This window comes from Drosophila ananassae, chromosome 3L, assembly GCF_017639315.1.
Source record: "Drosophila ananassae strain 14024-0371.13 chromosome 3L, ASM1763931v2, whole genome shotgun sequence".
NCBI classification, from domain to species: domain Eukaryota; kingdom Metazoa; phylum Arthropoda; class Insecta; order Diptera; family Drosophilidae; genus Drosophila; species Drosophila ananassae.
Window position 1 is genome coordinate 18,772,458 of NC_057929.1, and position 22,051 is coordinate 18,794,508.

At 47.8% G+C, this 22,051-nt stretch overlaps 1 protein-coding gene and 1 long non-coding RNA gene across 2 annotated transcripts in view; one reads left to right on the forward strand and one right to left on the reverse strand.

The window, feature by feature from the left end:
• LOC6493920 (zinc finger protein jing) overlaps nucleotides 1–22,051 on the reverse strand; it is a 118,408-nt gene that overhangs the window by 54,602 nt on the left and 41,755 nt on the right. The gene's annotated exons all lie outside the window — the stretch shown is intronic.
• On the forward strand, nucleotides 21,100–21,394 carry LOC116656211. The gene is made up of 2 exons (XR_004311211.1): nucleotides 21,100–21,166; nucleotides 21,222–21,394. It is a non-coding gene; the product is annotated as an uncharacterized LOC116656211 (long non-coding RNA).

The following is a 22,051-nucleotide window of genomic DNA, read 5'->3' on the forward strand; positions in this document are numbered from 1 at the left end:
GCTTATTATTTTATCTAATGAATCTGTTTGGGTTACCTCAGTGAAGCGGTCTGGGGCACGGCCCCAGCACCAGCAGACGGGCTCTAGTTTCCACATGAATGTGGGAAAAAGTTCTCAAGTGCCACAGTTCCCTCAAATGGCATCCTTCTCTGCAAGCTTTCCTTTCGCTTTCCGCCAGCACTGGCGTTTTGGGTCATTTGCCCGACATTTCTGTCGGAGGAATAGATATTCATAACGAATGTTTTGGTCCGCCAACCGACCTCTCCGCCTGTAGCTCCCAGCCGCATAATCCGGAGTCAAGTCAGTTGGCCGCGATGTGACGGCACATAATTATGGCCAGGGAGGAGCAAGAGTTGGAGACTTTCTACACAATTTCCAACGCCAAAGACCCAACGCCAAGCTTGGCGCGTTAGGCTCACACACGAAGAGGGCCAGGAGTCGCGAAAAGGACGCGGGCCCAGAACATCCTTTCTGCGGCTTTCGGCTTTATGCTTTGGCCCCGGCACTTACGACTAATTGAAGACACAGCCAGACGACGCCTTCGCGCAGGATGCGGACTCACCTGCAAATAGAGATAGAGAGATACGTATATAGTACACTGAGATAAAGGATTGTAATTAGAAAGAGGCATTATCAAGTATGCTGATAAGAACTGGATGTTCTCTGCTAGTTCTGTCTTTTTCAGTGTACAGAGATTCTACAGAGAGAGTTGCTTAAGCAAAAGTTTAGTTTTCTCGTTTTACGGGCGCATAAAGTTAGCAAAATCGTGTAAATTATGTTTAATAGATAAAGCCAGCCAAAAGGAAGTCCTGCGCACAGGAGGCTGTCTAGACCAGCGACTAATGGAAGCCAAACAGAAGTACGAGTGGCCCTCCCTCTCCCTTCCCGGGCGGGCCTGTCAAAGTGGAGGAAGAAAGTTTGCAGTTGCAGCTCGGATGCAAGTGCAGCAGTCGGGGGGCCGAGAAGAGTCCTTGGCAGGCTTGTGTCATATTATGTCACACAGCGAGTCAGCTTTCCGGAGCCTTGCCCGGCGAGGAGAAGAGTTCCTCCTGCTGGGGCTTGTGATCCTTTTGATGGCCTGCCCGCAGGCTAAAGTAATAAGTCAGTGGCCGGGGAAACAAACAGAACGGAGACGAGCCCGAACGGCCGCGTAATGAAGCTGCCTGGCTTGGATGAGTCAGGTTTTCTAACTCCCCGTCGCCACTCCCCCGCAGCTCCTTGCTGACCATATGATGCCTTTGGGCTTGGCCCGGAGCTGCTTGGAGCAGCGTCTTGTCCGGTCTGGCCGGTGTGTGTTTACCTGGCAGAAAGGGCTATAAAAACAAAGACAAATAAACCCGGGCGACGAGAAACTAATGTGGAAATTCAGGTTAAACTGGCTTCGCTCCTTGCCCCTTTTTTGCTTACTGGGTTCGCTCTTGAAAGAACTCTGCTGCTGCCACTGCCTCTAAGGATGCAAAGTCATAACTCAAAAGTCTTGCAGCAAACAGGGGCAGGGCGCAGGGGCAAGAGCTGTGGCGCACGCCCGCCAGACAGACAGACAAACATGTGACTTAATGGTTGCCTCAGACGGGAACTGGGGACTGCGAGGGGGCACTGGAAACTGCAACTGAGAAGGACTGGCAATGGAGGCGACCGGGAAGAGGGCGAGGGAGGAGGTGCCGTCTGCGGAGAACAGCAAACCCAAAGATCTGGGGCAAAGAAGGAGCGGCTGGGGCAGGCTGGGGCAGGAACCAAGGTATCAGACGTTCTTAGCACACAAACATATGTGCTTGGTGGTTGCGGCTCTGGGACCCAGCAGGTTGTCGCCACCACAGCTCCTCCTCCCCAGCTATCGACCCCAAAGCCCCGAAGCCCCTCGACCCACTAGTTCTCCCTTCAACGGCAGAAGCAGCAGCCACATTTATGTCAAATGCTAAATGGCATTTGGGGACACTAGCGACAACATGAATACGAATAAGAAGGCGACTCTCGCAGTCCCCGGGGATCGAAAGCCAAATACCCTTGCTTATAAATAATTTCCAACTCAAATTGGACATTTAATACTCATACTAGTTACAAACATATAAGTTGTTTGATCTGAAAGATAATTGGTTTACGGAAAACTATTCAAGACTTTTTCAAGGACAATAAATTAGTTTACTGTATACGATGGATGGGATTTATACGAGATACTAGATACTACCAACTTAAATAAAATAGGATTCCAGGGAGAATTATGTCTTCTATTTGATGATAATGCTATTAACAAGAACTCAATATTGAAATTACAGCTTCTGATTGTCCTCAGTTCATAGACTATTTTAACATCGAATTTATAGAACCTTGTGTTGTAGAACTATAGGCAGGTATTAGAAACCTGAAAAAGCCTCAAAATCAATTGAATTCTTGTTAATGCCTTTGATCGATATCAATAAATTCCTTGTTCAAATTGAGAACTTAGTTCCCAGGATATAATATCCGAAAGGAAGTAACAACAACATGATTCTGTTGTGAAATGTGTGTTCGAGTGAGTGGATCGCATGTTAGTGCAAACACCCAACTGCCGAGGAATAGGCCACTAACCACGGAGCTCCGCGCTGAATTGGGCTTGGAATCTGATTTTGAACTCTTTTCGGATCATGCTCCTTTGTTATGCTGGCTCCCGCAGCAGACGGCGAATTTTTACGTTCCCAGCCCTTCGAGCTTCAGGATTCTGTCTGCGGTTTTAAGCTTTTTCTTCTTTAGCATTTTTGAGTGAACAAAAAAAGGAGTGTTAAGTAACAGTTCGGGCAGACGTATTCCTTCCTCGGCGTCTCTGCCACCTCTCCGCCCTGCCACATGTGGCAAGGTAGTTTTGGCTGGCCTGTCACTCCCTGTCAGTTGCAAGTAAGTGGCTTTGCCGACGTTGTAGGTGGAATTGGTGGCGTGGCTAGTGTTGGTGGTGCCTCCGCCGGGCGATAAGATCGGAACATTGTGGTGGCATGTTTACAGACGCCAAGTATTTGCCAGCGAAAGTGATGAGCTTCGAGAAATCTTTTGAGTGTCCCACTCAACCTACTTGCTGGGCGAGGGGAAGGAATCTTGCAGCTCTGGGGAGGCTACGTGGGAGTCCTCCTCTCGCCGCTCGACAAACTAGCTGCGGCAAACATAATTGCTCGAATGTGGCAAGAATTTTAAAACATGTTCGGCCCAGGACAGCGTCTGTGTGTCCACCCAGCCAGGACGGCAAATAAGTTTATTTCTGCAGCCCGGCCCAACTACGGACAAAATTGTACTTACAGTTGCCAAAGGTAGGAAAGTTTTTCCTTGGCCGGGCGGAAACTTTTCCGACTCACACGGACTTGGGAGGAGGAGTGTCGGGTCAGCTCCGTGTTGACAAAGGCCAACCGAGGCAGGACATCCCCACAGCCTGCCAGTCTGAGTAAAAGCGAGGGGAAAGCAAAAGTGAAAATGGCAGCAAATTAAACGCACAGAACTTGAAAGCAACTGAGTGATGCCCGAGACTGAAAAGAAGTCTTCGAAGAAGAAAAGGGTCTGCACCTTTGCTCGGCAATTTTAATTAAAATAGGAAAACGATTTTATGATTTACATGGGCCACTGGCATTCATTTAAAGCCGGTTCCCCACTTAAAGTCGCATCTCCAAGTCGAGGGCCTTTTAAGTTTGTTTTCCCGCCTGCCTGCCCCCTGGAAACTGACAGTAACACGCGCATTTCCAAGTGTTTTTGCTTCTTTGTCGGGGGAAATTTGCATAATCCTAATGTAAGAAGCCGGGGGTGGTGCTGGCGACTTGCCGGGCTGGATGGTGGGGAGGAAGCGCAGACAGGGAAGCGTCAACGGCCCGAAGAAGAGAGGCCAGAACGGCAAACACTCCAAGTGGCGGCTACCGCCTTCAGCGCCTCGAGTGGATCGTCTTGGGCCAGAACTCCGGTCGATTGATGGCCGATTCCAATACCCTTCTCAAGGAATGGAAGGGCGCAAGTGCCTGCACATAATGGATAATGGATGCCTGCCGATTCGATTCGGCAAACGGGTTGCTGCGCCCTTTTTGCCGTGCTTTTTTCCATGTGTGCGAAAAGTTGACAACACGGAACCACTGCCCCCGACCCCACCGGCCAGGAAGTCAATTGAGTGTGAAAAGCCAAGCGAGTTTAATTTCCAAATAAAAGGGCTCTGATTTCCCCCGGCCGGGCAGCGAGCGAGCGAAGGGGTTGAGTGCTCAGGGACCACCACGAACTATTAGCGCCCGTCTCGAGACGACGGCGAGCAGCAACCCTTCGGAGGAAGGAGCGTGCTTCTTCTCCTTTATCTTGTGGGCTGCGGTTGTCTCCCGGTCCTTGCCGCCCCGGCGATGTATCTCTTCATGCCTATTCAATTTACAGCCCTCGCGGCCGATACAATTGACAGTCGTTAGCATAATTATTACACAAGGCTTAGTTGAATGCGATGCAGGGAGGGTGCCGGCTAATCCCCACGGCGGTCCCGCGAATGTCAACACCCACGTCCTGCCTGTCACCCAGCCCATCCCCCGCCTGAAAACCGTTCAAGGAACTGAGGACTTCCCACCTTGTGCCTCGGGGGAAGACTCTCCCCTGAGGCGGGCTTCGGGCTTATGAACGTCTCGCTCCACTGCCCTGACATATGATGTTAATTTCTTTGTTGTTTCTAAGGAAATGGGTTTGCCAGAGGAAGCTGGGATTGACTTAAGCCCCTATCGGGGGATGGGCCAATTTAAATTAGACTTTTTCCCAGGCTTCAGGAAGCTTGTCCTCAAAAGATGACTGGCCACATCCTGCTGACCGGCATCTCCTCCCGAAAGATCACTTTGCACTTTGCATTTCGCCACCTTCCTATCGGCAGGTCGGCAAGGTAAAGTAAACCCTATAATTAAGTGCCCCAGACTGTGTAGTCGCTGCGCTGTTTAAAAATTAATTTATTCAGTGCTGGGACCCGGACGGAGTCCTCACCATCTGCGCCCCGTCAACTCGCCCTAATGACAGTTGATTTAGTTGCTCCGGTCTGGGGGCTCACGGATAGTTGTGTGCTAGACGGCATCAGATCATTAACTCCAGCGATTCCGAATGCTAACTGCAGATGGTAGCTGGGACGTGATTGCGTAGTGGCTCCCGAAGAGGCAAGAAGCTGCTGGCTAAGGCTTGGGGATGGCCAAAACTAGAGAGCTCCCACCCACCCACATCCCACTCCCACCTTGTGTCTGGTTCTGTCTGTTCCGAGTCACAATTTGAATTTCACAAGCCATTGATTTTTATTTGATTACCACGACAATGAAGCGACGAGCGCGGTAAACTCTTTTGGCCAGGCCGGGACAGTGCAGCCACGGAGTGGGGCGGTGGCCGAAAAGGCCGAGACCGGAATGATTTCGGAAAAAGTTTCGCCATTGGGGGTGTCAACTTTGCATGTCATTCAAATGCTGTCGCCGTTTTTGGGCCTTCGAGTTGGCAATAGATGTTGCAAGAATACAAACTCGGCTTCGACTCGATACCCCAAAAGGCAACCCCAACAAGAAATCCTACAAAACGATAATGTCTAGTCTTAGTTTTTATTTACTGCGAAGCGAGGTTGCTCGAAATATTTTAAATGTTGGGTACCGGGTACTTTGTAGTCTGATCAATTTTTAAAAGGCTTTCGGTTTTTATCGGAAAACAAGCCCAACCATGTGGACCCTTTGAAACGTCCTTGGTGCCGGGTTCGGTTGCAGCGTTTGAATTTATTGCAGCACCACACGAAAGGGGTGGCATGCCCAGGAACCGAGCAGCGGCTGGGAGCAGGAGCAGTTGTCCTGGGACCCAGCAGGAGCTCAGACTCGGCTGTCAGAGGCATGTCAAAGGCGTCGTCGCCGCTTGTCGGTGGTGCATCCCCCCACCACTGCCAGTTACCACTTACCCCTGCCCGCACCCCACTTGCCACACTGCACACAATCGCAAAAACTTGAGACAATCGAATCAAACTCATTCGCCCGAAATCATCGACGTGTAAAATTACGAGATAACATTGTTAGCTGTCCCGGCAGCGATGTCCCAGCAACTCTGCGCCTTTGTAGCCCGGCTCGTCCTCGTCGCCTGATCCTGGGCCCCGAGCCTTCGCCTGCTCAGCCACTCGTGGAAATGTGTTCAGGATTTGAAATTGAATCGCATCGCGCTTAAGCAAGAAATCAACGACACAACGACACCCATTGACGACCACATAAATGTCGAAATATGCAGTCAGCCGTTGGCAGGGGACTGATGGCAGGGGAGTTCGAAGGACACTGGGCCGCTGGGATGGGAACTGGCGGCTGGGAACCCAGTAGCCATGGCCACTATCCCCCAGCCGGGCTGCACATTTCTGAGGTTTTCATTGTTGGCTAGTTGAGTTTTGCTATTTGAATTGTCAGACGGTTGGCGCTTGGCATTTGGCATTTGCCGCCTCAAACTAAGTTTAATTGGTTTATCCTTTGTGGATGTGTGCCCCAGCCATTGGCATCCTCCCCGGGCCTCCTGCCACTCTTCCTGGCGAATTCCTGCCTATAAGCGACTGTAATTAAGTCGCTTTTTGGGACTCCAGTTGGAAGGGAGGTGGGGCCGTGACAACAGGGTCACTCATCTGGCAAATGCAGTGTGAGTGATCGACAGGGGGACACCGTCGTGAAGGGATCAATGGAGGGTGATTAAAGAGTACGTATGAAAGGGTTGCACCTCCCTAAGTGGCTTAGAAGGCTGTTGCCCCTTCCACTGTTGGGCTGGCTTGGTGCAGTTCTTAGAGCACTGCCCTTAAGCTTCGCACCTCGTCTCACTGCTCTGAATAATTTACAGAGTCTGAAGGGCATATGCCAGATACGGAATATCCATGCCAGACACGTTTGTTAAAGGGTTTCGCTTTCGTTGGCCGGTGGTTGGAGGTCGGAGGTCCCTGGTGCAAGACAATCCCAGAAACTTTCGGAGCGCCAAGCATCCAGCCAGTCTGGTTGTCGGGCCATAGAAGACAACATTATTATAGTCACAGAATGCCTTGCGTTTATAATTTGGTCTGGCTGCGGGGCGTGGGAGGGGCCTTTCTCTCCTGCCCGTCCCCAAGCACCTTCCTCGAAGCACTATCCTTGGGAACAACTGCTCAGTCGTCGGGCTGGCCATGCCGATTTCCAAGAAGGCTGCTCTGGCCAAGTTCGAGCTAAACTTTTTACGCTTGAAGCGCCTTTCGCTCCGGTCTGGGCTGGTTTCGGGTCCTCGACCAGGGCCACGACCGTTGGCCAGGCCCCAACCCAAACAACAGGCCTGGCCCCTGGTTGTCGTACCTTTGTACTCTTCAGCAAATAGGTTTGCCTGCCGAGCACTCGAAAAAATGAAATTACCTTTCGCAATTTAAGGTTTGAAGGCATAAATCTGGGATCAAAGCGACTAGTTTCCGATGTCTAATTGGTGAGACTAACAGTTCCTCCTTTAATAGCATCGATACATCCCCTGGCGGATAATCCTGTTGGCTTTTTCCCGCGTGTATCTGCAATCTGTCTGCCGGCTCAGCATCCTTCCCCTCCTCCGACCGACTGTGCTCTCAGTTTCTGTTTACTTAGACGGAGTTGTGCTCCCCCAGCTGATGCCGCTGCTCCTGTGCTTTTTAGTTATTTTGCCGAGAAATCTGTTTTTAAGTTTCAGCAATTTAATATTTTAAGTCCACAAATTGTTGCCGGCAAGGATTACTCGCCGGCGCATTTTAATAAGCTGTTAATTGCTTGCCGATGCAGACTGGCGACGCCGTGTCACTGTCGCTATGGCTAACGGCAAAGCTATACCCATCCCGCCGCCGACGCCACCACCGCCGCCGGGCTCCAATGCTCTTAGTTTGAAATTTCATTCTGCGAACTAAAAACCTAATAGCTTGTGGACGCGTTTTGTGAGAGGCGCACTACCGAGCTTTTCCATCATCGCCCCCGCTTGGATAATAAATTAGAGCGTCGGGGAGTCGGCCTCCCCGGCTCATCTGGCGAATCCTAATTACCGAAATTGATAGCCAGGGACCTTAACGGTGCGCAATTCGTTGCGCATCAGCTGCTTCCCCGCCTATCCTCGACAGTCCCGATCGCACATCCCCATCCGTTTGCCGGATCTGCCGGCCATGAATAACAAATCGGATCATTTCAATACCAAAGATGACAGATATCCCCTGCCACCGCATTGTAGGTTTAGGGTTCGCCGCCCTTTGTGCCGCCTGCGCCGCTCCTGCCGCTTCTGCCGCCCGATCGCAATCTGAAAGACGTCCAGCCTCTCGTGTGCACATCCTATTTTCATGGTGCCTGCACAACAAAACGCTGTTTCATCAGCATTTGACTTCAAAGGAGTTACTTGCACAATTCCTTGCGCAGTTGCTTCATCCGTCATTTGTCCGTTTCGGAAGGAACTCGGCGGAAGTTCTGTTCATTATGTCCTTGACAAACACAGAGCCTGGACCCGGACATATGGCCAGGCTGTTGTTTGTTGCTACAGCCTGGGCCAGTGTTGCCCAGAGTCTTGGCTAGGAATCAAAGCCCAGGCACTGTCCTTTACTTTTATTATTTGTAAAGTATAATGTATGTATACATAATAATAAAAAAACCTTGAAAACTATATTAATATCCATTGTCCAAAGAGTCCATTTGATTGCTTTAGATTCTAAAGCTTAAAAACAATTAAGCCATTTAAAAGCAACTTTCCCATCTGGTTAAGCCCAGATCCTAACAACTCCAAAGCGGCTGCACTGACACTTTTTCTGTTCTGGAAAACGTTTTTTCAAGAAAACGAAGGGAAAACTGCATGTTATCATTAAGGAAGTCGGCAGGCGAATGGGTCCTGGCCCGTTTGAAGACGAGATGAGTCCCCGCGGTAGCGTTAATCCGAGCAGTTGCCGTCAACTGTGGCAGGCGGACTTGGTCTGCAACTGACGGCTGCAGGATGCTATGGGATGGCCAGAAAGAGAGGAGGGAAAAACAGACGAGGGAGGGAAGGCAACTGGGACGGGAGGGGCCTGGCTATGGTCTTTTGGCCGCCACCGATGATGATTGAAATGCGATTAGGGTCGGGGTCGGGGTCGGCCAGCCAGGGAGAATCAGAAGCGAGATTTGGCCACTGGGGCATGACAATGCGAGTGATGAGGGCAGACAGCCGGCCGGCGGACGGGCTGTGGCTTTTGGTAATACCTACACGTCCATAAATTGATGATGAGTGCAGGGCACTGGGAACAGAGCGCAAAAACCATCGGTGAGCCGGATTATATCAGGGCCGTTTGTGCCGCGCCCCTCCCCCGTCGGTCGGCGATTTCTGCATAAATTCACAAATTATTGGGCATCCCGCTTCCAATGGAATAATTATTGCAGCTTTAAGCGGGCTTATTACGCTCTCCTAAGCCCACTAACCCACCGCGGCCATAATCATCATCATCGGGATCAGCGATACCATTGACATCGAGGCAATTTCATTTATAATTGAAACTTGGCCGCAATCCCGCGCAGGACATGCCCCTGACCGTAATTAAAGGCCACTGACTGACTGATTATGGCGAGGGTTGTTTAAACAGATCCCCGTCATATTCGCGGGACTTCATTGCTTTGTTCCATTCCGACAATGAGCTATGGAGCTGGCCAGCACTTGATTGATGGTTAATCATTAATTGCCTTGACGGAGTTTCGCCGACTCACCCACACCCCTTTCGAAGGGTGACCCCGACTAACGACTAGTCGCAGAAAGTACACATTATCATTAGGCTTGTCCACCAAAACATCCCGTGTCGGCTTGGCCACTGGCCACCCCCATCTGGCCCGTGTTCCCCGACTAATTAGATGCCCATTTGGAGCACATTTTACAATTCATTGCCCAATAACGCGTCAAATTCCCGTCGATGGCTCGAGAGCCGCGTCTCCTCGATCTCCTCCTCGGACTGCCAAGCTCCAGGCCGATGCTCGATTATCGGCCGAAACGAGATTTCGGGGAACAGTGCCTGGAGAGGAGCGAGTGTGATATTGACAGTCATGGACAGGGGCTACAACGAATGGTCAGTTGGTCGGTTGGTCGGGCACATAAATCAATTCCAGTTCAAACTGTCGGAGCGACACGACTTGGCTTTGAATACACTCTGAGGCTGGTTGGGTACTTGGAAGAGATAGTTCTTTTGGAACGAGATTCTCAAGATAGTTAAAAAACTATCCAGGGATTATAACCAAATAGTGATTGTTATTCAGAATTATTATTCTCCATTGAACAATAAAAGATCTATCGATCTGGTAAGTATATTAAGTGAGGAAACTGGAAAGAATATTTTTTGTCAATCATAACTCTCAGAAATTCCCAAAGTAAGGGCATCCAACATCCACTCTATCGCCATCCACTCGAGTTCGCTTTAATTTGCGATTGAAAATCTGGACGCAAAGCGAAACATGTTTGGCAATTAATTGGTTAATCAAAATGATTAATTTGCATGAGCCCGGAGCACGCTTTTGCCATTCAGCAGCTTTGCTAAATTAAAAGAGAATTTATGTGCCAGGAAAAGCTGTGGAAACTGAGCAGAAATGAGAAAAATGCCGAGGGGCGAGGCGGGCTACGGGTGGCAGAGTGCCAGCGGAGGGTGGGGGAAAATGTCAATGAAACCATAAAAATGTCTGAGAAGTTGACCAGCAGGATAGGTTGGACGACGGAGGATTGCCGCGCTCGGATAAGTGCGAGTGATTTTGGTTCGACGAAACTCAATGAGTGCGTTTCCATAGCGAATGAGCCGCCGATTAGAAATTCGCAGCCAGGAACAGAGCTCATCCTCGCCCCAGCAGTAAATTATAATTAATTCGAATTATGCTGGGATTAAGTATACGCCGTGTACACACGCCACGAATTTAAGCCTTAAAGTCACACAGAAAGACGAGGAAAAGGTCCCAGGGAACAGCAAGGGAAATTCAGAGCAAGAGTGGGATTAAGAGAGAAGGACAAGTGGCAGAGAACATGCATAAAAAAATAATAGGAAGTGGAGAGACTCGGAAGAGCAGCGAGGGTGAGTAGGTAAGCGAGTGAGTGGGTGAAAGAGTGTCTGACCGACTCGATTGTCTCTCGCTCGCAGCTAAAGGGTTGTTCCTTAACCCACGCTACTCCACTGTTTTTTTAATCTTTAGTGAATGGTATTTAATAAATATACTAAAAAAATAATGAATAAATATCTCTAAAATGTATGACTTTGGGTCTAGGTTCTATAACTATATCCGAACTCTCTTAGAATCTCAATCCGTACCAGAGTCAAATCTCTTGGTAACTGAGGGTTAAAGCTTTAAGGGTGTTCTTGGATCAAGACTAGGCTGAGACTTCATAGGCGAACAATTCCACACTTCATAAACACGACGACAGAGATAATGATGATTATTTTGATGTTGATGAAAATTTAAGGGGGATACGATTTGGTCACTGCGCGTTTCGAACGGAATAACAATGATTTCAAATGTCTACAAATGTTTTTCCTGTGTCGCCATATTCAAAAAAAGTACCGAGGGGGTGGCAATGTAATTCTTTTAAATTACATAATTTACATAGTACCACGCGGCCACCAAAGAAACGAGCCTCACGTCCAGATGCTTTTAGTGGCGTTCAATGGCGTGAAACAAAATAGAAGTAACAACGTCTGTCCGCTTTTTTCCAACAATTTAGGGCTTTTTTCCGTTCAAGTGTTGTTAAGTCGAAATGAACACAATAGATGTTTGTCCAGTATTGCGCAACGGTGTTTTTTTGTTGAAATATTTTTTTTTTAACTTCTCCCCATTGATGATGCTGAGGGATGTTTAAAAATCATGAAGCATATGTTTTCCATATATTTTCCTTAATAATACCATATAAATTGAATCAGATTAATAACAGCTTTGATTGGAAATGGGTTAAAGCGATTTAATGGCTTGAAAAAGGAGTCTGATTTGATAAATATCCCGTGTAATTTTTACGGTCAAATGGTAGTATTTACATTAAATAAAATTCCCCAAAAGGTTTCTAAAGTTTTTTTTGAAAGAGATTCTTTTTACAAGGAAGATGTTTGAATACTTTCATAGTAATTTTCATGAATATTTCCCAGTCATTGTCAGTACTAAAGGCTTTAAACATAAAGGCCGACCAGACCCCCAATGAGTAATATATCAATTCCGCCGCCTCAATTTGCCAAGCCCCATGGAACACCGACAGCATCTCCCGGCCTGCCCCGAATCCGAACCCTTCACGGGATTAGATTTACGGCTCAACTTTTCCCTCTGCTCGGCTTCAGTTCCAGGCCCTGCCACCGGACCGGTGGCCTCAGTCCACGGCGGACTCTTCCACGGGGGCACAATACGTAAGGCACAATAGGCAATTCTCAAGTAGGTGTATTTTGTGTGGTTGTTGCGTCGTTGTTGCCGTGCCGCATAATTAAAAAGTCAAGTGAAAAATCACATTTTAACGCAAATGGGGACTGCTTGGGGGCGGCGAAGGCGGAGTGAATGAATGAAATTTTTGCGCCTGAAAGCGGACTAAAGTAATAAGTCAAGGCTGCGAGTAGGGGGCATGCCACAGCGGAGTGCGTCAAACGCAAACGGCCCATTGTGCTGGGATCCGTAAACAAACGGACTGCAAGCGCCGTTCCGGGGCAGGATTCGCGGAAGCGTTTCATCCTCTTCCTCTGCCTGCCATCTGAGGTCCTGCAACGAGCAGTCACCGAAGGAACGCATTCTTAGCCGGATTTCTTTGTTTTTATGCGCCCAACAATTTTCCGTCGAGGAGAACAGAACTCAATGGCAACTAAAACAAGCCAAAATAAAGGAAACACGACCTGCCGGAAAATCATGGCATTATGCAATTAAATATTTAAAGGAAAATCAAACGGTGTCTGGACTGGAATGACTTTGCGAAAGGAAGTCGCAGCACAGGATTCGTTTAAGCATATTTGAATGTGACTTTTAAAAGTTAGACAAAAGTATGCTCTTTTAAACCAACAAGAAAACTATTAGAGTCTGTGATTTGATTCATGTTCAAGACTAATTTCTTGAAATTCTAAGTTAAAATGGAGTGTTTTAGCCAAAATTTGATAAACACCATTTCTACAGATCCTTGAGGGCTTCCCCATTGCCATCACACTTTGAACTTTAATGATCTAGGAATAATAACCAAACCCCATTTAAGGCACTGAAATGGCAACTATTTATGAGTCCGGACTCTCAGAAGTATCACCCACGTGTTCCACATATAACTTGCAACAAGCTAGAAAGAAACCAAACCACAACATTTAATTATTAATTCGTTTAAAAATCTCAAAGTAAAATACCACAGATTTAATCTCTTTTAAGAGCCATCGGGTTGTCTTTAAAGTTTATTTTATTACGGCTCGAAACGGCTTGGCTCTTAAAGGACTCTTGCCCTCAGAATGGGGTCGGGCCAGGCAGGCCTCCTTTAAGTGCTTACAAATTTCACTTTTCCGTTCCCAGCAGCCTCCCCGCCCATGGAACTGTGGATTTCAAGTTGCCGCCGTGCTCGTTGGAAGCTTAAGTATTTCTACTTTTTTAATTTCATGCAAATTTTCTTTTCAAGATTAATGTCTGCGCCAAAAAAAGTTTTGGAAGACTCGTGAGCAAAAGGACAAAAAGTTCATGGGGAAACAGCCTACATCGAAGTCTGTAATGCCCTTCTTTGAATAGTCTATGAAAATCTATAAGAATCTTACCTCTAAACTCGAATAAAAATTATTTACTATTCAAGATTCTAAATTTTTTTTGTAATAATCTAGGAGGAACAAATAATCGGCTAGCTTTGTTGTTCGAATATATTTATTTTAAAGAACATACAAGTCAACAAATACATATACTTATCCATCCAGACTTAAATAGCGCTCAAGACAGTCCTGGTTGTGAAGGATATGGAAATGGCAAAGTCAAATCTGTCTGCCTTTTGTACAACCCAAATGCAAAAAAATGTAAAATCAATTGGAATCAACTTTTGTTTGCCTGTTCGGGTTAAAGTTTGCTTTACTTTTTTACTTCTCTTGGAAGTGCATCGAAATGTAATTAATGCCTTTCTATATAACCCAAAATGGGTCCTTTTGGGGAGAATGAATTGTTCCCATTTAAGGGCTCATTATCTAGACACTTAATCCCTAATCCCTGCCCGTCGGTTTAAACTTTTAATTGATTCCACTAACTCAACAGCAAATTGGTCGCTTCCTTTCGCTTTTAATTTGGAAATGCCAGCACATTTTCCTCTTTTCTTGGCACGCTTCATCGCCTCTCCGTTGCAGGATGGGGTTGGCTGGGTCCAGCCAGTATTTTGAGGAAAAAATATGTTTTTCAAGTGTAGGAACTAATGAAATCTGCAGAAAAACGCAGTCAGCTAGCCATTAGAAGCCACTCTGGCACAGAATTCGATTGCAATCGATCCATTTCGAAGCAATCCCCCTAGCTCGCGAATAACCCCCGAAATCAAGCCGGAAAAACTGCAAAAAAAAAGAGGAATAAATAAAAAGATAAACCTCGTAGCGAAACCCGCGGTGACTCTGGTAGAGGCTTAATGATGACAGTAAAATGACTTAAATCGCTGTCAATGTTGACACTTTAACAAATTTTTTCACTTATGCTCTTTTAAATGCAACGCCGCCGACCCACCAACACACCGGGACTCCGACAAGCGAACGGATGGATCCTGAACGGGGAACATGGAAAATAATTATGCGAAATTTTTCTGCACACTTTATCCATTGTGGCTCTGGCTCTGGCGCTGGCTCTCGCTTTCCTGACTCCACTTGGCTCGACATCACTTTTCTGTCGTTTTTTTGTGGGCAGTTTGCTTTTTCGGTTCTCTGTTTTCGGTTTTGTTGCGTTTTGTTTTGCCTGAACCCGAGCTGGTTGCACGGCGGAGTTTGCGAAAAATTTGTATTTATTAAAAAACGTGCAAAGTGTGCAGCGGCAAGTTGGACTTGCTGTTGCATCCTGACAGTGTTGTTGATGATGATGACTGCGGCAATGACGATGATGACGGTCGGGTCGTCACCGTTGTTATTGTTGTTGGTTGGCTGGCTGGCTGGCTGGATGGCTGACTGCCTGGCGGGCGTGTTCATTCAACCGCATATAAATCGCAACAGCAACAGCAACAGCAACAGCAACAACGTTGCCACGGACGGACATTGAAAAATGCAACGGAAACGCAAAATGCGAGGCGGGGGCGTGGCACGTTGGCTTAACAGGAGGCGGGCCGAGGGAGGCAGGAGGAGCCATGTGGCAGGCGGCACCCAAAAACATCAGCAACGGTTCGAAGACCCGTCGTGCAACCAGTTGATTGGGGCACAGGGCAGGTAGGGCAGAGGCTCTGGTTGTTTGGCTGACTCGACTGGTTAAAAGGGCTCCCCCACCCGGGGGCCTGTGGCTTGCAGGTGAGCCTCGCCACCACTTCCCGCCCGAATGCTCCCCCCGGGGTCCAGCCTTTCGCTTTTATCTCCTGATAAAGCGCGACTTGCAACGCGCAGCCTGCCGCTCGCTGCATTATGAGAGCACGCTTCATAAAGGCGGGTCGGGCAGCAGGGTGGGGCTGATGCCCGCCTGCTGCTTCAATGTTTCCACAAAGAGTGCGCTACACATAATGTGTGTGGGCATACCCGGTTCGATTGCTCCATCGGCTATTGGGGTTTTTGGTGGGTGCTTCACCCCAAGGAGTGGTCGAGTGTCGATGCGGCCACTTACATGATTGCCTTATAGAACAATCACCTGGCGTGGGATATAGTAATTAGATCTCTCCATTAACTGATAACTGCTCTCCATAATGGTGCGCTCATCTATTTAATATCTGTAATATCCCTTATTGCTTAACCCTTTTTGGATATTAATGAAAGGTTTTCAAAGGTTATCCCTTGGTTTTCATGCCTTTCTTAGAACAGGTTGAGAACTATAGTCTGAGGTTGAACTAAAATAAGTTATATTATAAGCCATGTTGCTCCTTATTTCCATTCACAGTAAAAGTCCTTTCTAGGCAGCCTAGTGTCTTGAAACCATGAATGTTATCTGCGGCCCATCCACCCCGACACACTTCCTTTCACTCCAGCTCTCGCGCTTCAATAGCAACCCCATCTGTCATTCATTCCCTAAGTAAGTAGATTGCGGTCTGTGCCGAGCTCCTCTTCTAAGTAGGACACTCGAAGTTCAGCATGCCACAAGCTTCAGTTCCCTGTAGCTCTGAATGCCTCAAATCAACGTCCCTCCATCTAGGGTCGGAGGCTGCCCCTTTCCGCCTTATCTTCCCGTCTGCATCGATTCCTTTTGGATCCCTGCCCTCTCATCTTGTAATTGAATTGTTGCTGTTGTTGTAATTGCTTTGCTACCGTTTTCAAAATGGACCAGCATGCTGGAGATCGTATGTGCCGCAGCCACACCGCCCTCCGCCCCTTCACCCTCCACCCTCCTCCCTGTGGCAGGCCACTTAGTTGCATTAAATGCGCTGACTGCCGTACGCCGTCTGCTCCTGCTTCCCTGGCACTTTTTCGAATTTTAAACTGGTTTCCCCCAGCCTTTTGTTTCGCACATAACTCGTCGCATATTTTTGCCGTCGGTGCGTATTAATTTCAATACTTGGTGCCCCCGCCCCCCAGTCGGAGGGAGCCTCCTGCAATCCGTTTTTGGGCAGCTGGTGCGCGTGCGCTCGCATGCGTAATGAGCCAAGGGTTACGCATATGCCGGACAACGGACAACAGACAGCGGACAACGAACAGCGGACAACGAACAGCGGACAACGGACAGTGGATGGCACTCGCTACCGCACTCGTGTCGCTTGCACCTGTCGATCGGAGGAACGGCGTCATGTGCGGCACGTCGCTTGTAAATAATTCATGTTGACAACTATTTTAGCCGGTTGGAGCTCTAGTTGGTCACGGCTGACAAACGACAACAGCGACTGCGATTGACGGTATATTAAATTATGATTGACACATTGACTGGCGACCGTCCACCGTCGACTGGCCACTATCGACTGCCAACTGGGTGACTAACCATCGGAGCGGGAGTAAGTCGTTATCTTCGGGACAGTCAGCTCGTTATCAGGTCGAGGGGATGTTATTGACCTTTAGCCGGGGCTGCTTCCGTTGGCACTTCCCCTCCCAAACAGCCGGCTTAGAGGATTGCATTGACAACTGATTATTGATATTGCCACCGAGCGGATTGTTGCCTGGATACGGATTTGCGATTACGAGGGCCGGGCTTACCTGAAAAGAAATGGAAAGTGAACGGAAAACATGTTAATTAAAAACTTTGCTCTGATGTGGTGGGCAAGGGCTGCGGAAAGTAATGGTCCAACAATTAACAATTAGCAAGTTTATTGCCAAGAAGCACAAATCATGTCTGGACCGAAAGGGAAGCCGCTCCAATGAACCGGATAAGCGAAAAAGATCTTAGGGGGATGAAAGCGCTCTGCGACCAGGACCATGGGAAGCCCTTTCAGAGGGATACTCCACACTTGCCCCGCCTGCCACCGCATCTGGCCGCCGCCAAAGGGGCAAGCCAGCAAGCTCTGCAACACAGAGCGGAGAGAAGGAAAAAAGCAAAGCAAATGCCAAAGTTTTCTAATTAAAAGCGCGTAAGTTTTGTGCCAGCCTCGTTAAAATTTCCCCCAAAAACACAAACTATTTATGTGTGCTTCCCAAGGACTTTCCGGCTTTTCCTTTCCATTCTTCACTGGCACATCACATCTTAATCCTGCTTCATGTGCCTCGTAATTGTTTGTTAATGCCTCGCCAAATGGGACCCCATAAACCGGGGAACGGGAGTCGGAAGGGGCGAGAAGCACATATATTTTTCTCGCGGTGTCTCCGCCGCAGGACATGTGCTCGGGACATGGAGCAAGGCAGCAAGGCAAAGAAAGGGGAAAATTAAATTAAGTGCTCGGCACGCAATGAGGAAATCATTCGTGACACGACGGGCAACAGGCGGTTCCCGACTTTTTGAGGTCGGGGTTCATTTTATCGTTGTTATTATACTCCATATTTATAGTTGTATTTACAGTTGCAGCCAACGAGGGCTCTGCTGCTGCTGATGATGGTGATGGCGATGGCGATGGCGATGGTGGTGGTGATGATGATGATGATGTCGGTAATGAATAAGCCAAGTCGGGCCAAGGACTCGGAGCAGTCGTTGCCGGCGTCTAGACACACAAAACAAACATAAAACGAAGGAAACGGACGAGAGAGAAGCGGAAGCACGAACACATGTACATAAATACCTATATTTTTATATAAATACAAGTATATACATCCCCACCCACCGAGCCAGTGGTTTCTGGCCTCCACCGAGGGCTTCCGAGGGCTTGGGAGGAACTTAACGCCTCTTTAACTTATGAAACATTATATCCTGCGAGCCAGTTTTCGCCAAGGCAGCTTTTCCAACCTTGGGAGGCCCGTCCCGCCCCCGCCTCTGTGCGGTGCATAAGTTTTCAATTCTACTCCAGAAATGAATTCTTGATTGGGTGCTCTGCCCCGCCCGCTCTAAGTGCATGGATGAACCTCCAGCAGGGTGGCCACACTGCCTCGAAGTGCAAACATCTGGCAGCGCCATTCTTGGGAAGAGTCCTCGGAAAAGGCACGCCAAAGAGGCGTGGAAGGGGGAGCGGAGTGGTGGAAACTACCGTATCAGCAAAACCCGAAATGATATGAATTGGAAAACACACACTACCTTCCCAGGTAGTCGACTTTTGGATACCGTATGCGCCTGCAGTACTATACGAAATGAGTGATTTCTGTGTGATAATTAAGAACCTTCATATAATTTATGTTCAAACTCAAATGGCTAGTTAGAAATCGGTTGATTTGATCTTAAAATGCTTTATGTATGATATAATAAATGTTATGTAATAAACAAACAGCTTTTTAGCTTGTAAAAGCTAGTGATGCTTTTATTCTGCATGTTCTTCGCTAGTTCATCGTTATTATTCTTGTTATTCTATATTCTGTCGTTCCTAATCATGCCTCTTATTAAGTAATGCTTAATGCTTAAAACAACTTATTCATCATAGAGAATTTCAGATGTAGCTGTAATTGAAACATTTTACCTTCAGCCGATACAACTCTTCGCCAATAACATGTACGGGGTATTGTGAGTGGCATAAAAAATCAGCAAAAAAGTGAGCACGAAACCGGAAGGAAGGAAGACACACACAAGCACACACACACACACATAAGTCAGTTGGAGGACGAGAAGGATACCCACCCACCCACACACACAGGCGCACACAGCGACAGTAAAGTGCCAAGCGACTTTTACAAGGGTCGACAAATATGAGGCAAGCTCTTGTGGCAGCCAGGCAGCCTGTGAGCCAGGAGGGGTTGCCGGGGAGTGGCGGGTGGCAACGGGAAAAGGCAACACATTGAGCGCTTTAATGTGCTCTCTGCTTGGGCGCTGCTCGGGCCTTCTCCCACTAACCCACCCCGTGTCCTCGTCCTGATCCTGCTCAGTGAGCTACGCCCTTTAAGGCCGTCTGCCTGTCTGGCCTCGGGGGTCGCAGCCCTCCCCGCTTTTGCCCCGCTCCCTCCCCCTCTCCGGGCCACCGCTGTTAACTTAAATATTTTATGGGGTGTCAGCATTGTCGATGTTGGCGCGATTGTTTCAGCCACCCTTCCGGAGCCCCCGCAGCCGACTTCATTCATGGGAAGCAGTCGCTCCTCTTCTTTATCGTGTGCGTGGCTTGTCCTTTGTGTTCGGGGGCTAAAGTAATTCCAAATTGATAAGCATCGCCGTGGAGGTGGCCGGGCTGGCCGAGCTGGCTGGGCTGGCTGAGGTGGGTGGTTGTGTTTGGCTTCGCCCGTGGCGAGGGTTCGGCTTTGCTAAACTGATTTGTTCCGAGAAGAAATCGAACACGTCAAGTCAATTGAAATTAAGTAACAGATTTGAGCGGAACGGAGGCAGCACCTTGTGGGTTTTGGGCTGAGGGCTGAAGGAAACCGAAGCTGCAACTGCGTTCTGCTGATGACGCCTTTCCCCCCAGCCCCCAGCTATCAGCGCCCAGCCACTCCAGCCAAGGAGGATGTGCAGTCCATCAGCAGCAGAATACAGAATACAAAATGCAGAAATTTGCATAAGTTTATCAAGAGGCCGGGCCAGGGCTCTGAGCCACTCGAACTCGGAGCCAGTTGGCCGGAGAAACAGGAAAATTCTGGCAGACACACTTGGCCTGACAGGCGAACTTCAAGTAGCCAGCAATCCACAAGACAAGAACTGCAATAACAGAAAATGCACTGGAAACAATTTGTAAATACAAGTATTTTACTTCAACATGTTTCCTTGCGTGGGAAACACTCTTCTTTTCTTCAGAAGAAGAGTGATTTGCGATTTTGTGCAAAAAGGACTTGCGCTGAAATAATTATATTCCCCAGATACTTTGACATCTTGAAGGATACAAGGATTACAAGTGATTTCTTTCAAAGAGTCTTCAATGTCAAATGTCTCTCTGATAAAGATGTTAAAGGAATATTTTTGCATTTTGGTAATTGATGATTTCACATTTTGAGGTGTCTTGCTCCTTAAAACTCATTTCTTAACGTCTTTATTTCAACATTAACTTAACATTTTCAATTACCATCCCAGTTTCCATAAAATTTGGCAAAATTCTTTGAAATACTTATGATTTCTGTCAGTTTTAAGTCTTGGAACCTGTCTTGTGAATTCGAATTTATTAATCACGGAATAACCGATAAAAAAAGGCTTTGGGATAATAAAATGAACATTTTTTGAAACTATATGATACCCGGTACTCTTCTCTTCCCCTCCCATCACTTCCGATTATAAGTTTTTTTCTCATTTCTAATTGTCCAAAAAATAGATTCCTGCAAAAACAGGATATTTCATACTTCGGTGAGCTTCGAAACGTGCCACCGAAACAATTCAGTTTGGAATCAAAATTCACATGTCTATAACTTCACTAAAAATCGCTCAATTTGGCTGAAATTTAAGGTCCAAATATATCATACCATTCCAATGAACTGGCATCAAAATTGGCGAACATATTTCAAAAACATTTCTGAACTAGTGTTGAAAAGACCAAAACTAGATATGCTTTGGTACCAAAGGAAACAAATAGTCCCAGTAGTATTATGATATTGCCTTGAAAACTGCATTTGGTCACTTTGACTCGTAGAGTACAAGGTTATATTGTATTTGAGTACTAAGGATAAAAGCTGCGCGGAAAAGAACTAATATTTTGCCAGAAAGTGACCAAATGCAGTTTTCAAGGCAATATCATAATACTAATCAAATTTTCTCTAGGTGCACTACTGATACCGCAATGAGGACAACCACTCAGGCAGCTGTTTTCGGCTTGTTGAGCCTTCGTCAGCACCTTCAGCTGCAGCTGGTGGAGAGCTGGAGCTCTTGGAGCAGCCAACATGTTGTATGCGTATTATAAGGAGTCCACAATAAATTACGTGTCAATTACAAGAGTCAATTGCATTAATCATCGCTCTGACTTGGCTGCAGAGATAAAAAGGCGCCTGCCATCTGTTTCGCTTGTCAAGAACGAGGGCGTGGTCGCTCCACAACGCAGCTGCCCGAAAGCCCCAAAGCCCCCAAGCCAGCCAAAGCCCCCAACCACCCCTCGGGTTGCAGTTCGCAAATTAGAAGCAAACCCGTTTGTCGGCTACTTCTTTCTCCAGACATGTGCGTAGATTGTCATAAATTTAACGCAGTCGACATGGCGTTGCAAACTTTTTGGCAGCAGCCACCCCCCACTCTTCCAGACCCCGGGCACCAGTCACCCGACCATGCCCCGCCAAGCGTCATGTAAATGTGCAACAGCCTGGAGACGTTGGCTGTCGCCGTGGAGATGTGGGGTGGCAGCTGGTGGGGCGTGGCGCTCCAAGACCCCGCAAGCCAAAGCCCGACCTGGCCCGAAAAGCCGCCAACTGCTTTTAACTGTCATTAATTATGTCAAAATAAGATTTAAATGCTTTCGTCTGCGCAAACATTCGAGGAGGGCTCTGAGGACGGGACGGGGAGTAGTTCGGAGACCCCGTTTGAAAAGTTTCTGGCCCGACTAAGATGGCACTGCATAAATGGCATTTGTTTAGCTCAGACTTTGGCAAGGCTCTGGATTCTTT